This window comes from Camelus bactrianus, chromosome 8, assembly GCF_048773025.1.
Source record: "Camelus bactrianus isolate YW-2024 breed Bactrian camel chromosome 8, ASM4877302v1, whole genome shotgun sequence".
Taxonomy (NCBI): domain Eukaryota; kingdom Metazoa; phylum Chordata; class Mammalia; order Artiodactyla; family Camelidae; genus Camelus; species Camelus bactrianus.
This window is the reverse complement of record NC_133546.1, coordinates 89,596,001-89,609,030: the sequence shown is the minus strand read 5'-3', so window position 1 is coordinate 89,609,030 and position 13,030 is coordinate 89,596,001. Positions and strand designations below refer to the sequence as shown.

Below are 13,030 nucleotides of genomic sequence, written 5' to 3'. Positions count from 1 at the left end.
CTATGCAGGGGCAGGAAGCCTAGACCAAAAGCTGGGTAATGTGATCCGATCTACGGTAGCCATGTACAGACTCTGAGGACAAACTGTACCCCCGGCTTTGCTTGTGCTTCCCTTGCCTTCTGGCTGGTACACACCAGGTCACCGCAACCCAGAGGCGCCCGCAGCCCACAGCACAATATTTACCTTGATCTCCTCTCCCCTCTCGGCAGGGCCTGCAACATGAGCATCCCTGACTACGTGCAGTGTGCTGAGGAATACGAGACTCTCCCCGTGGTCGTCCAACCCGTGGGGATCATTTCAGAGGACAATTTCTTTTGCATCTATAATCGAATCTCCTTGGTGAGCCAGATCAGCCCGTGCGGCTCCCAGTGGGCACTCTGTATCCACTACAGGCACCACTATGAGTTCTAGAATGCGTGGAGTGGCTTCCAGACACACCGCACGGTCGTGGGCCTTGTCACCATTACCGACTGCCTCTCTGCCAAGGCCTTCGAGAAGCTCCATGTACAGAGGAGCTGTATGGCACCACGCTTAATGACTCTCAGCTCTTTGTCTTTGTGCTGCATGGGGAAGTAGCCGAGCAGCCACGCACCAACGTGGCCTTCAAACTACGAGGACTGCCGGGTGGTGGAGAAGAGGATCGAAGACTTCACCGAGTCACTGTTAATCTTGCTCAAGTCCAAGTGGCTGGATGGGACCCCAACAAGTCTGGGGAAAGGATCCCCCTCCTCTGCACCTTGTTTGAGAAGGAGGACTTGATGGGACTGGACACAGACAGCAGGTAAGTCTACCTGTAGGCCCGGCAACCCTGGCTGTGTGCCGGGTTCCTTCCCTACATCCAGGAAGGGATCAGCAAGGAAGAGGGCTGTCTTGTACCCAAGGGCGGAGGGAGGTGCAGCCCGACGGTTTACAGACATTTAAAAGTGAATCTGCCTTTGTTTCAGAGAGATCCTTTTAGGGTCAGTGTGGAGACTTCCTCCCGCTTTTCAGCCAAGACCCCTGGTGGGACCCCTGGAGTTGCTGTCCAATAGATTAGCCACAGCCACTGATGCTATGAGCGCTGGGGAAGAGGCTGGTCTGAGCTGAGATGTGCTGTAGGTCAAATGCCCTTCAGACGCTGAGACTTGTCTAGTAAAATGTATGTAAACTATCTTGTTACTTTCATATATTGATTACATGTCAAAATGATAGTATTTTACATACAGCAGATTAAGTAAGATCTGTTCTTAAAATTAGTTTCTAGTATCTGTTTTTTTGTTTGTTTGATTGTTTCTTTGTTTACCGTTTTAAATGTGGCAACTGGGAAGCTTTCTTTACATGGCTCTCATTTCAATTTTGTTAGGCAGCCTGTCCTGGGACAGTCTCATCCCTTTGCTTATAAATGAGATGCTGAATCCCGAGAGGCAGAACGAGATGCTGGTTGAGCTGTGTCTGGAGCCGGTGTCTCCTGCCTCCCAGGCCCAGCACCTGCTGGGTTCAGGCCCTCTCTTCCTCCCCGACAGGCAGCATGCCAAGTTAGGACATCAGAAACACCTCCAGGGAATTCCGGATGAACTCCTTATGCAGGGAAAGGCGTATCACGGAGTATGAGACAAAGCAGGGAAAGATTCATCCTCACTTTGTCCCTGTGATTAAGTCAACGGCCCCCTTTTGCCTTGGAAGTGCAGACGAGCTCTCCTGGGCTTACTACCTCCCCACCTTATGCTCTGTTTCCCCGTGTATCTATCATGCTTTCCCTCGGGCAGAAGAAGTGAGATGCCTTTTCCCAGAGGTGGTCCCCCTTTGCTGGGGAGATTGAGGGAAGCTGTGCCCCCACGGCCTACGGCCTCGGGCCTTGTGTCTGGAGGGTGCTCATGGCGGTACCACAGGTGACGGTCGGAGGACCTGGCACAGGCCCGCTGTGGAGTCAGTGCTCTGTGATTCTTGAACTTACCTAAGATCAAATCCTACTTTCTGGTTGTTGGTAAGTTGGAGGAGAAGATGCCAGAGAATTGATAAAAAGAAAGTCCAGACCAGCCCTGTGAGTGAGAGGCACAGGGGGCCCGAGTCCCACCTGCGTGTGGTGCCTGGTGGGCTCTGGATGAATTTTCTGTTCCTCCCGGACATACCTCTATGACTTTAGTAAGGGGTGAGACATGTAATGGCCATGATCTTTATTTGTCCTCGCAGGGCCCTGTGATCTACACGTCCGCACACCCTTCTGCTCCTTGGGGATGAGGTGGCAGGTTTAGGTGCCTGGGCATTGCTGTGGGCACAGCTGCCAGCACCTGGCTACACCGAGGCTGGCTTCGTTCACCTCACATGTCACCTCCTGCTGAGCCCCCAGGCGTTAGTCAAGGTAGGTGCATCAGTGCAACATAAGCAGGGACCATGTTCTCCCCCTGGACAGACTGGTGGGTGAGCAGTGGAAGCCTGGAGCCCTGCCCAAGCCCCATGGACAGTGCCTCCTCTTTTGTCATAGGAGGCACTGGTGACATTTTTGCTCAGCAACTGTTTGGTTCTGAGTCTGCAGACCCACCAGAGAATTCCCGCTTGTATTTGTCTTTTGAAGTCTGCCCTTGGGATTTGGCGGAGTAGCTGGATGTGTGCTTAGCCGATAGTGTTGACACTGTCACCATTGTTTACCCAGAACTTCGTGTACCAGGCATGGCTCTGGACATCAAAATACAGCAGCGCATTAAACTCCCTCCTGGTGGATCTGTCTGTTTTGGTACCATAAGGGCTCAGCCAGCATCTGAACGTCAGTGAGATAACGCGGCCAGTGAGCTCGGGTCAAGCACGTTCTCCTCCAGTCACTTTTACTCCATTGTTGCTTTTACTATTCCACAGTCATTAATTTTTAAAACAATGCTTTGGTGCAGGAGCAGAGACTAATTCTCTCCTGCTACTCTCGTTGGGAGTGAGTAAAACTGTCCAGCCTGTAATGCGACCACATTTTGTGGCTTAAAAGCTGCCTAGACGCATGTATGTGGAGTTTTGGTTAGGGGCGCTGACCACGTTGGTGTCCCCAAGCAGCGTCGCTCCCCTCAGGCCCCTGCCTTCCCTGGAGCAGGATGTGAGTGTGGGTCTCACCGTCCCTGCGTCCCTGGCCTCACACACTCAAGTAAATTCTTGTACATGCTGTCAAAGTCATTTTTGTTCTTGTGTGTTTCTAATTTTCGCTTGTTCCTCCTTTCCTTTTTCTTTATTCCTTTTTCTCTTGTACCGCGCAGTTGCGTCTGAAAAGGTGGCTGTGCATATCCTGCATTGGAAATAGCTAGATCGCCCTCCGTGTTGTCTCCATCGCTTTAAAGAGCAGAAACTTTTCAGGTGCCTTGATCCATGCATTATCCTAGTCATCTTGTTATTTTCTAATTTTTTGGAATATTTGTTTGTTAGCACATCACCCACTGGTTTTTGATACCTGTTAAAATCTTTGCTTTGAGGAAACTGTTTGGTCCTCCTTATATTTGGTGACAAATGCACCCTTATTCAATTAGTTTGATTGTTTTGAAGAAGTGAGATGCGAATTGATTTAGGCGGCTGTTGAGGGATTCTTTTCATGGAGTATTTAAACTTGTCAAGTCAAAGTCTGCAGCATCTTGCTCGATTCCTGCTTTTAAACAAACGTGCTCAGCACGCGGTTCCTGGCTGTCTCTGTGTGACGTGCGTGACGGCGCTTCTTGACCGGCGGTCACTGGTGAGAAAGTGGCAGGCTTGGGGGTGAGCAGCTGCAGGGGACACTGTTGGAGGAATCAGTCACCGTTTGGTTATTTAATTTTTTTTTTTTTTGCATTCAACTTCCCCGTTCCATTTACTTTATTTTGCCTTCATAAAGGGGCAGAAGTGGGTCTAAAATCCATGCCACTCTTTTGTTCCCTTTACGAGGCTGGTTTTTCTGAGTATAAGGACAACATGTACTTCTCCTAAGTAGCTGGCTTACATGGATCTGGTGGACACAGGGACTGTTAAAGGGACCGTAGCTTCCTCTCTGCTCCAGCCAGTGGGCATTCAGAGCCGGGTCTGTGGTTTGCCTCAGCAGCCGTGCAGGCCTCCCTGCACCGGCCTTTTCTTTTAACCCATGTTGGCATTAAAGAGCTGACTCCGTGTTTGTTGCAGCTGACGTCCCCCACTGACAGCCGTGTCGTTAGTTTGCGGTAGTGTGTCTCCAACCCCCAGTCAGCCATGAAGGAAGATGCTTTGGCCAATCTAAGACCTTGGATTCTCACCCCCACCCTTGTTCATCTCACCCAGGGGAAGAGTTTGGCCACCACCATCATGCTAATCATGAGGTCTTGTTTCTCCTTTCATGCTCTAGTCCAAATGTGAACACTTCATTCTTCACTGACTTTGTCTCGCTTGAGACAGGCCAGACATTCTGAAAGAGTCCATCACATTCTCGGGGGGGAACAGAACAGAAGTAAGTCTCGCAAGTAGAAGGAGTCTAGGCTGTCCGGGTTGGCAAATGCAGGCTGGGATCTGTGATTGTTGGGCTGTGCCCTGGACACAGGCCTTTCCCGTGGCTCCCGAGGGCCCAGGGGTCGGAGTGAGGACAGCCTTGCTTGGGCTCCTCCATCCTCATCTGCTCAGTGGCAAGTGTGTCTGCTAATAGGAGCTCCGCCAGACCTCGGGACCTTCAAAGCTCAGATCACGGGAGAACCTTGAGTCCCTTCTCCAGAGCTTCCTTTGTGAGAATCCAGTGCCTTCTGTGGTGACCGGCGGCAGGAGATGCCTCCCCCTCCAGGGAGCACCCTTCGGAGGACTGTGACTCAGTGCAACTTGCTGTGAGCTTGTGGGGATCCGGCCGTGGTCCCTGCAGAACCAGACTTGAGATGGGCTTAGCAACGGAAATGACAGGACTAATATTCCAGGCCAGGGCTGGAGGGAGGGAACAGTGGAAATTGAATGTGACCTCAAACACATAGGTGAGTGCTGGGTCTGTTACTAAAATGGGGAGCATGGGAGGTACCTGCCAGAAATTGAATTCCAGAGTAAATGGTGGACATGAGGCATTTTTAAGATGCCATTTTTCATCCAAGTTAGGACTTCATAGAGGCACTCGGGTCTATGAGCCTAGGGCTGATTTGAAGGAGCCGGACTAGAGATACATGTTGGGAGGCGTCATCCTTAGCTGGTGTTCACAGCCGCGCATGTGAATTAGATCATCTTGAGAGCTGCAGACTGAGGCTGAGGGGGGGCAGGTCTGTGCCTGGGTTGGAGGAAAGCCCAGACCATGCAGCTTTGGTGTGTCAGTCAGTGGCGTTTAGGTTTTTCAGGGCAATGTCATATATCCTTAAGGGGCCGGGGGGTGGGCAGGGCCAGCCAGGAAGAAATCTGAAGGGAGGTCGTGGCCACGTGTGTGTCTTGGGAAGTTGCAGAGTCTGCAGGGTCCGGGAGGGTAGACTCCTCAGAAGCTGGAGTTGGAGTGGGGTGTGTGTTGAAAGTAGTCACACTAACATATCAGGGAGGAAAGGAGGCCTAGGGAGTCCCCGCTCTTCCTGACTCGCTTTCCAATGAAAAGAAGGCAGACAGAGGATCTGAGGTGAGAAGGGATGGGCGCTGGGAGGGGAGCCAACCTGGAGAATGGTGCTTGAAAAATTCTGGAATAGTCTCCCTGCAAAATAGAGGTTAAAAAAATCCAGAATCTTTAGAATATTGATAGTGACTGGGGAGAAGGCAGTTGTTTTTCTGGCCTCCTAACGGTAAGGCATGTATCCAGGGATACACAGAATATTCGGGCAGTCTATTCCGGGCGTTTGGTACCAGGGAAACAGCACAAGTTTAAAGGGGGACAAGGGCAGCGGAGGGAAACTAGCCAGGCCCCGTGTCAGGTACCAGTCGGCCGCCCTACTTGCGTGTTGCATTCATATCCATGCCTCCCAAGTGGGCGGTGGCAGCCCCCTTTTGCGGATTGGCAAGCCTTCTCAGAGGGGTTAAGTTATTGGTCCGTTTAGAGGGTAGTGAATACTGTAACAGGATTCAAGCAGGGTCTTGTCAGACTTCAAGGGCGTGTTTTCTCTACTAATTCCGGTACCTCCCTGGTGTACTTGAAATGGTGAAGTGGGTCAGTTTTGGGGCCTTTCAGAAAAAGTACGATTTAAGTGCCTCAGGACTGATTCACAAAGCTCAGTGTTCTTTAATTGTTCTGAAACACCGCAGTGCTTTACGCCCAACAGAGGTAAGGTCTTACTCCTTTGACGATGAAATGGTTGAAATGATGTATAGGTGCAAAACCAGACTTAGCAGCTTCTGAAGGGAAACTCTCCAGTTCTCCCTTGATAGACTTTCTTCTACGGGATGTAGCTGTGCTGCAGCATAGGCCTGAGCTGTCCGTATGGATTGTGGGTTTGATAACCAAATTTAGCATAAAACAGTCAGATGAAGAAAATCAACGTTCACAATTTATTTTTGGGTTTCATTAGACAAGATATACTATCAGGTAATGGCCCATATAGCTAATGAAATTGAGTACAGAACATTGAATTTCTTACTTTTTATTTAGAGTTTTCTTACTGCATAACTTTGCCTGCTTTGGAACATCAGCTCCTCCACAAGGGAACTTGTCAGTTTGTTGGTGTGATTGCATTTACACAGTGAATGTAATCTGGGCTTCCTCAGCCCAAACTCTCCAGTGCAGAATCATGGGCTGTAGCCATCTCTTAGTCACGCAAATACTTCTAAAATTATATGATGCCAGAAAAGAAAGAAGAGAGAGAGAGAGAGACATTGCCTTTATCAAAATTCCTTTCAATTCTGACTGGAAACTGTTGTTGAGCAGCTCTGGTTTCCTTTGGATATGAATATATACATTTCTTTGCATGTAACCCGGGTTTTGGACTAGAACACCAAGCCCTTGCTTTCCGCAAGCCACAAAAATAGTAGCCAAATTGCACTCGTGTGAAATATTTTATTCTTTTTCTGAGAAAGAATCCTTGAATTTGGGACTTCAGCTGTGATTTTTGCTTTTTGCTTCTCCCAACCCTCTTGTAATCTCTCACTCCTTCCCACGTGGCCCCCAATAGGTCGTGGTCCCAAAGGAGCAAGCAAACACCCAGTTGGTCACCATGCAGTGCTGCTACAGAGGGAGACCTGCCAAGACCTAAAGGATATTATCAGAGAGGACTTCCTGGAAGAAATGGGCTCTACATTCAGTTGTGAAGACAGAGTAAGGGTCAGCCAGAAGAAAGCATGAAGACTGTGGCTCATGTGGCAGAGCAGCCCGGGTAGAGGCCTGGAGGCTTGTGCGGTGGGGAATCGGGGAGAGTGCCATGTGTGGTCCAGGGTTGTGTGTGCCCCTGCTGGGGAGGACACTGGAGAGGGCCTGGGGTGGAGGGCTTTCGAAGAGCTTGGGTTTTACTAGAACTGACACAGGAGGCAGTGAAGGGTGTCAGCAGGAAGTGACCCTCAGGAAAGGTACTTCTGGTTTTGCTTCTGATATTCTACAGTAAGAAAGGTCGGGACGGGCGAGAGCAGGTCTGGCTGTCCCTTTGAGACCCACCCCATCATTCATTTATTCATAACACACACACTTCTGAGTGTCTAGGGGAGAGAGGTTGGACCCACATTAGTAAGCAAAATGCTCCTTGGGAGCTTAGCAGTGTCAGAAGTTGACTTAGCCTAGAATGTTCTAGGAACAGAGGAACAAATTGCGGAGGATGGAGGGAGGGAAGGCTTCCATGAGAAACAGTCAAAATGAGCCTGGAGGCAAGTGGGAAGTAGGAGCAGGTCAGGGGGCCACTGAGGTCACTGGGGACCTGGGTACTGAGGTGAGGATGGGCGAGCAGGGTCGGGGGTGGGGCTAGAACTCTACCAGGGAGCCTCTGAAGGGTTTGAAGTGGGGTGATGTAATCAAATTTATGCTTTGGGAAGGCTGCCTTGGCTCCGCGTGTGTGTGTGTGTGTGTGTGTGTGTGTGTGTGTGTGTGTGTGTGTGTGTGTGTGTGTGTAGCGGGGAAGAGGGGGAGGGTGCCACCAACTGGGGAGTGACATTAGAAGACCATTCACAGGCTGGGAGGCCACAAGTGGGAGAGGGGCATCGGGGCTGCTTGGGGACTGCAGGGGCAGTGTGGATGCCGGATTTCCTTATGGGGAGGGCTTATTAGCTGGGCCGCCCTTGCGGCGCCTTTTGGCTTGAAGAAAACAGATGGAGGCCGCCAGGTGGACTTCCCTCTTCTCTTTTACCCTGCCTTGTGTGATGATGTTAGCTCAGCCAACATTTGGAAGAGAAGAGCTAAGTTCCAGGGTAGCCCAGGATTTTGTTGAGCTGGTTCGAGTGAGATCTGATAGGATTTATGTTTGTGTTCAGATCTGCATGTTCACTTAGCTAGAAACGTCCTGTCTTTTGAATTTCCATATGGGTTTTTACTCTTGATAAAAATTGCTTTCTTGGTGAGAGGAAATTTCATACAGCTGTTGTCTTTCTCAAAAAAATCATATCTTTTAAGAACTTTAATATTCAAACAATAGGAATATTTAAAAATGACAAAGTAAGGCTTTGGTGTAGTTTCTTTGGTTTCCTAGGTTATGTGGACTTAGAGCCTTTGCATTACTTAATAGCACATCCTTGTCAGTATTTAAAGGGCTGTTAGTGAGCGCCCCAGGCCCCACCTCTCAAAACATCATTAAAGTTTGCTCTGAAATAGTGAGGTCATAAAGGTTTTGTTTGCAGAATCCAAACACTTGGTTTATAATATGAAGCATTGCTCCATTTATAAAATAATAATAGGTTCAAAATTAAGAAAATGGAAGATAATTGAGTTTTTTAAAAGCTGAAACATAATCTTTCTTGTGCTAATTTTCAACTGGAAGTTTCGAAAATAAAAATCCTACTGTAATATCATCTACGTGGAATACATATATGCTTTCCCGTTTGAAAAATAAGTCCGCAGTGGTTTTTGAAGTCAGGAGCATTCCAGCTCAGATACTGGCATTGATGGTTTCTGGTTTTCAATGGCAGAGCCTAAATTTGCCTTCTTAGCTTTTTTTTTTTTTTGTAGTGAGAGGGTTGAGTAGTGCTTTACCAGCATGATTTTGGGGCAATTTGGGGGCAGATGTTGTGCACCAGCAGTGAGATATTTCCATGCATTTTATTTTCTGGACATCACCAAGGCACATGTGGGGTTTGTGCCTGCAGGCTGGGATGCTGCAGTACTCCCTGGTCCATCACAGTTTTGTCCTGGATCTGCTCCAGTCAGTGAATGATTTTCTGTGGCTTCAAGGTAAGTTGGTCTGATGCACATGATCACATGTGTAGTTAAAGTGCTATTACATGAAATAAGAGAAGCCTAGAAACATAAGGGAGGAGAATTGGCTGAGCTGATTTCGGTGGGGAGTCTTCTTAGGTGACTCCCTCCCCGTGATTCCTGCCAATATCCTCCCCAGCCCTGCACGGTAGTCCTGCCGAAGCAAGCATGCACTTTGCTCAGAAACGCACTGAATTTCCTTGTGCCTCTGTTTGTTGGCTTTTTTTTGAAAGCACATCTTGCCCTTTGCTTAAATGCAATCCCTGCTAGTCACCTCTTACACTCATTCTTTTGGATGTCGTCCATACATAGCTGCTGAATGGATGAACTGAATGTAGTATCTCCATGTAGTGGAACATTATTCATACGTAAGGGTGAATAAAAAGGAAAAAAAAATAAAGGGGAAGATGAAAAAGGCCACCTGTTCTGGGAAGTCCACCCTGACTGCTCAACCCACCATTTTCCCTTTGAATCCCCACCACTTATGCTCCACTCTACTCTTTTTGATTGTACTTACCACCTTTTAATAAACTAACGTTTTCAAAAAAAAAAAAAAGAGAGAGAGATGCTGATACCACTTCAACATGGAAAAGCCTTAATAATAGCACGTTAAGTGAAAGGAACCAGACATAAACGGCCACATATTGTTGACTTCAGTGATCTGAAATGCGCAGAATAGGCAAATGCAGAGGCAGAGAGCAGGTGATGGTTGCAAGGGGCTGGGTGGAGGGGGATTAGGGAATGACTGATAGTGACAGGGGCTTTCTTCTGGGATGATGGAGTGTTCTGGAAATAGATGGTGGTGAGGGCTGCACAACCGTGAGTGTGCAGAAGACTGCTGAGCGCTGTCTCTGGGAGTGCCTGTGGTTGGGGCGGCTTTATTTTGTTCTCACCCTGCAATGTGAACAGTCATCTTGTGCTGAGGCAGTTCTACTCCTGTGAGTGGTGAGGCTCAGAGACTTTGCAGAGTCATGTTTCTTTTCTCCCCCTTGCTGAGTGTAGGCAAAAATTGTTTAAGCCTGAGAAAGTGCTCCATCTGCAGAAATGTCTTTCAGTTTTGCATGGTGTAAAAATCTTGAGAGCTTTTTAATCGTTGACGACAGTCTGTGAGGGGAAACAGCCCGTGAAGCCTGGGTGCGACCTGGAAGAGCCGCTCTTCCCTCCCTGACAGGGGTGGGGATTTCACCGCCGTTCAGGCAGTGAAGGGCCCAGACCCGTGAGTAGAGTTGACAATCGTGAATATTTACGTGTATTCGCTGCTTCATCTTGGATATTAATTTCAAGCTGAGTCAGTTTGTGGCGGCAGCCTCATCCTACATCAGGAATCTATATTATGTGCTCTTTGAGGTGGAGACCAGACAGACTTTATTATTTAACAGTCTCCCTTGAATTGATATCTCAGATTCCTTTGTAAAAAGTAAAACAGCAGAAATACACACGTCCTTTAATGCCAGTGTGACCTGGATCGGGTTTAGTCTCTGTGCCTTAGTGGCCTTAACTGCGGGTGGGGAAGATAACAGTGCTTCCCTCAGAGGGCCTGGTGAGGGGGGAGTGAGAAGCACAAATTGAGGACTTACACGAGATGCTCATGAATGTCCGAAGTTAGTGCTCTCAGCCTGGTGAGGCCTCAGGGTCAGAGATGTCAGAACAGAGCATTCCTAGCCGGAGCTCGATCCGTGTTGGCAGCTGTTATGATCACTATCACCACTGTGGGTTATCAGGTAGTTTTAAGTCTTGGTAATATGAATTCTTGAATAATGTTAAAAGACTAGACATCTCAGATCCAGTTTACATAGTTTTCAAGATTTCCTCTGAGAAATGGATGTTTTATTCCCCATCAGAAGTCTGAGTTGAGTCTCTAAAAAAATTCTGTATTCCTCCATCTTTTTGCTTTAATTCTCCATTTCTTAAAAAAAAAGTTTTTAAATGGAGTTACTGGGGACTGAACTGAGGGCCGCATACATGCTAAGCACATACTCTCCCAATTGATGTATAATCTCCCCCAGAATTCTTTTTAAACTTTACTTTCTTAGTATTCAGAGGTTAGAGGCCTCTAATTCTTTTTCTGGAGACTTGTCCATGAACCTGTAAATCTATTATTAATGTACAAATCTTGGTTTATTAAAAAAATCAATAGAATATTCTGCAATCCATCCAAAAGAAAATGCCCATTGATTTAAATGTTTCTCCTTTATGGTGATTTCTACTTTCTGTTCTAGCTTAATTTATTAACACCCATCCTCATCATCATAATGACCAAACTCGCTCTGAATGGACACCTGCCTAAGGCTAAAATGCTTTCCTCATGTTTTACTTCATAGCAGGTGTTTGAGGGTAGGTATCATTGTCTCCTTTTTTGCAGCTGAGGGATTGAGAGATGGAGCAGCTTGTCCCAAATTACACACAGCTGGCGGTGGCTAGCTCAGTGCTGGAACCCTGGCTGCACAGAATGCATTTTTAATTGCTCCTCTAATCAGCCTCCCGTTGAGTGGTTTCCCGAACTCCTGTGACTCCATAAATGGCCAATTTTAGTGATCTCAGCCTGATGAGGACTTCAAAGGAGAGACACCAGTGAGAATGTGAGACAGAGTGGCATAAATTAAAATTGTACATTTTCACAAATGTTGCTTTCTCAGGCAATGAGTTAAAAAGTTAATTTTTTTTTTAATTTTAGTGCTCTGTGAGCACTAAAAACCAAACATTAAAAATAATTATCGTGCAAAAGAGAAGTGGGCTTTGAAAGTCCAACCATTGCTAGTGATGTTACTTGCTTTTCTCTAGTGGCCCTTATTGACAGAAAAACTTAGAAAGACTGAATTTGTTTTATGTAGTCTTAGTATGGAAGAAAATATTGTCAGTGAATATTGTAAGTAAAATCATTACTCTTTTCTTTCCTGATGATGAATAGGTAAGTTGTTTTTATGGCTTAAGTACATTTCCTCATTTGTGAAATTTGAGTAATATCGTTTTCCTTGTCTGTGAGATTTAGACGCCTTGTATACAAAGCACCCAAAAGGTGCTTAATAAAAATGTGCTGTCACAATGACAGGCATTTTAGAACGATCAACTCTGAATACTAAAGGGGGTGGCTTATTTCTGATGCATATTCAATATGTATATATATGATATATATGAATATGGCTTAAAGTAACAAGGATTCATTTATTTATTTAGTGCACTATGAAGTATTAGTGAAATCTGTATCATTCTATTGAGACAGGGATTAGTTAAATTGCCTTAAGCAGACGACCTTGAAGATTATTTACACAGAATGTGTATTGTTACAACTGAGAATTCATGTTACCGTGTAACATCCACTCAGACATTTAAATTCGTGGATTCTGACCAGATCCATTAAGTTTAAAAAAATTCACATTTATCATTTTCAGGGAATAATCTTCTCTCTTTTGTGATTAAAGAAAATTTTGATTTTTTTTCTTGCACTTTTAACAGGTTTAAAATATCAAAACATTGATTTGACATGTAACTTTTTTAATAGAATAAATCTCATGCTGTTTTAATATGTAAATAAAGGTTTTTGTATTTCAACAAACTTTTACGATTTCCTGGCTCTTTGAGAAGTATTTTGCAAGATAATTAGATTACCTACTGTTGGAAAAATACAGACGTTACTTTTATGAATATAGGCCTAGTAAAGATCTGTTGGTTTTTGCTACAGTGCAAGACATGAGGCATAGGAGAGCTTTGCTGCCGATTGCCAGGAGGACATATCCCAGGTCTCAGTCTCCCCTCCTATAAACTGAAGAGGCTGGACTGGTTTCTTTCCTCCTCTAAGATGAGTTTCCATAA

At 46.4% G+C, this 13,030-nt stretch overlaps 2 long non-coding RNA genes across 4 annotated transcripts in view; both read left to right on the top strand.

The window, feature by feature from the left end:
• LOC141578414 (uncharacterized) overlaps window positions 1-767 on the top strand; it is a 67,014-nt gene extending 66,247 nt beyond the window's left edge. The window contains exon 9 of the long non-coding RNA XR_012508809.1: window positions 210-767. This is a non-coding gene — a long non-coding RNA (uncharacterized LOC141578414). The remainder of the gene's footprint in view (window positions 1-209) is intronic.
• A 6,235-nt stretch (window positions 768-7,002) lies between these two features.
• The window catches only part of LOC141578413 (uncharacterized), a 45,710-nt gene continuing 39,682 nt past the window's right edge, over window positions 7,003-13,030 (top strand). For 2 of the 3 annotated variants that reach the window (XR_012508806.1, XR_012508807.1), the window contains exons 1-2: window positions 7,003-7,144; window positions 9,112-9,196. This is a non-coding gene — a long non-coding RNA (uncharacterized LOC141578413). The remainder of the gene's footprint in view (window positions 7,145-9,111; window positions 9,197-13,030) is intronic. The other variant, XR_012508808.1, reaches the window with a different exon arrangement.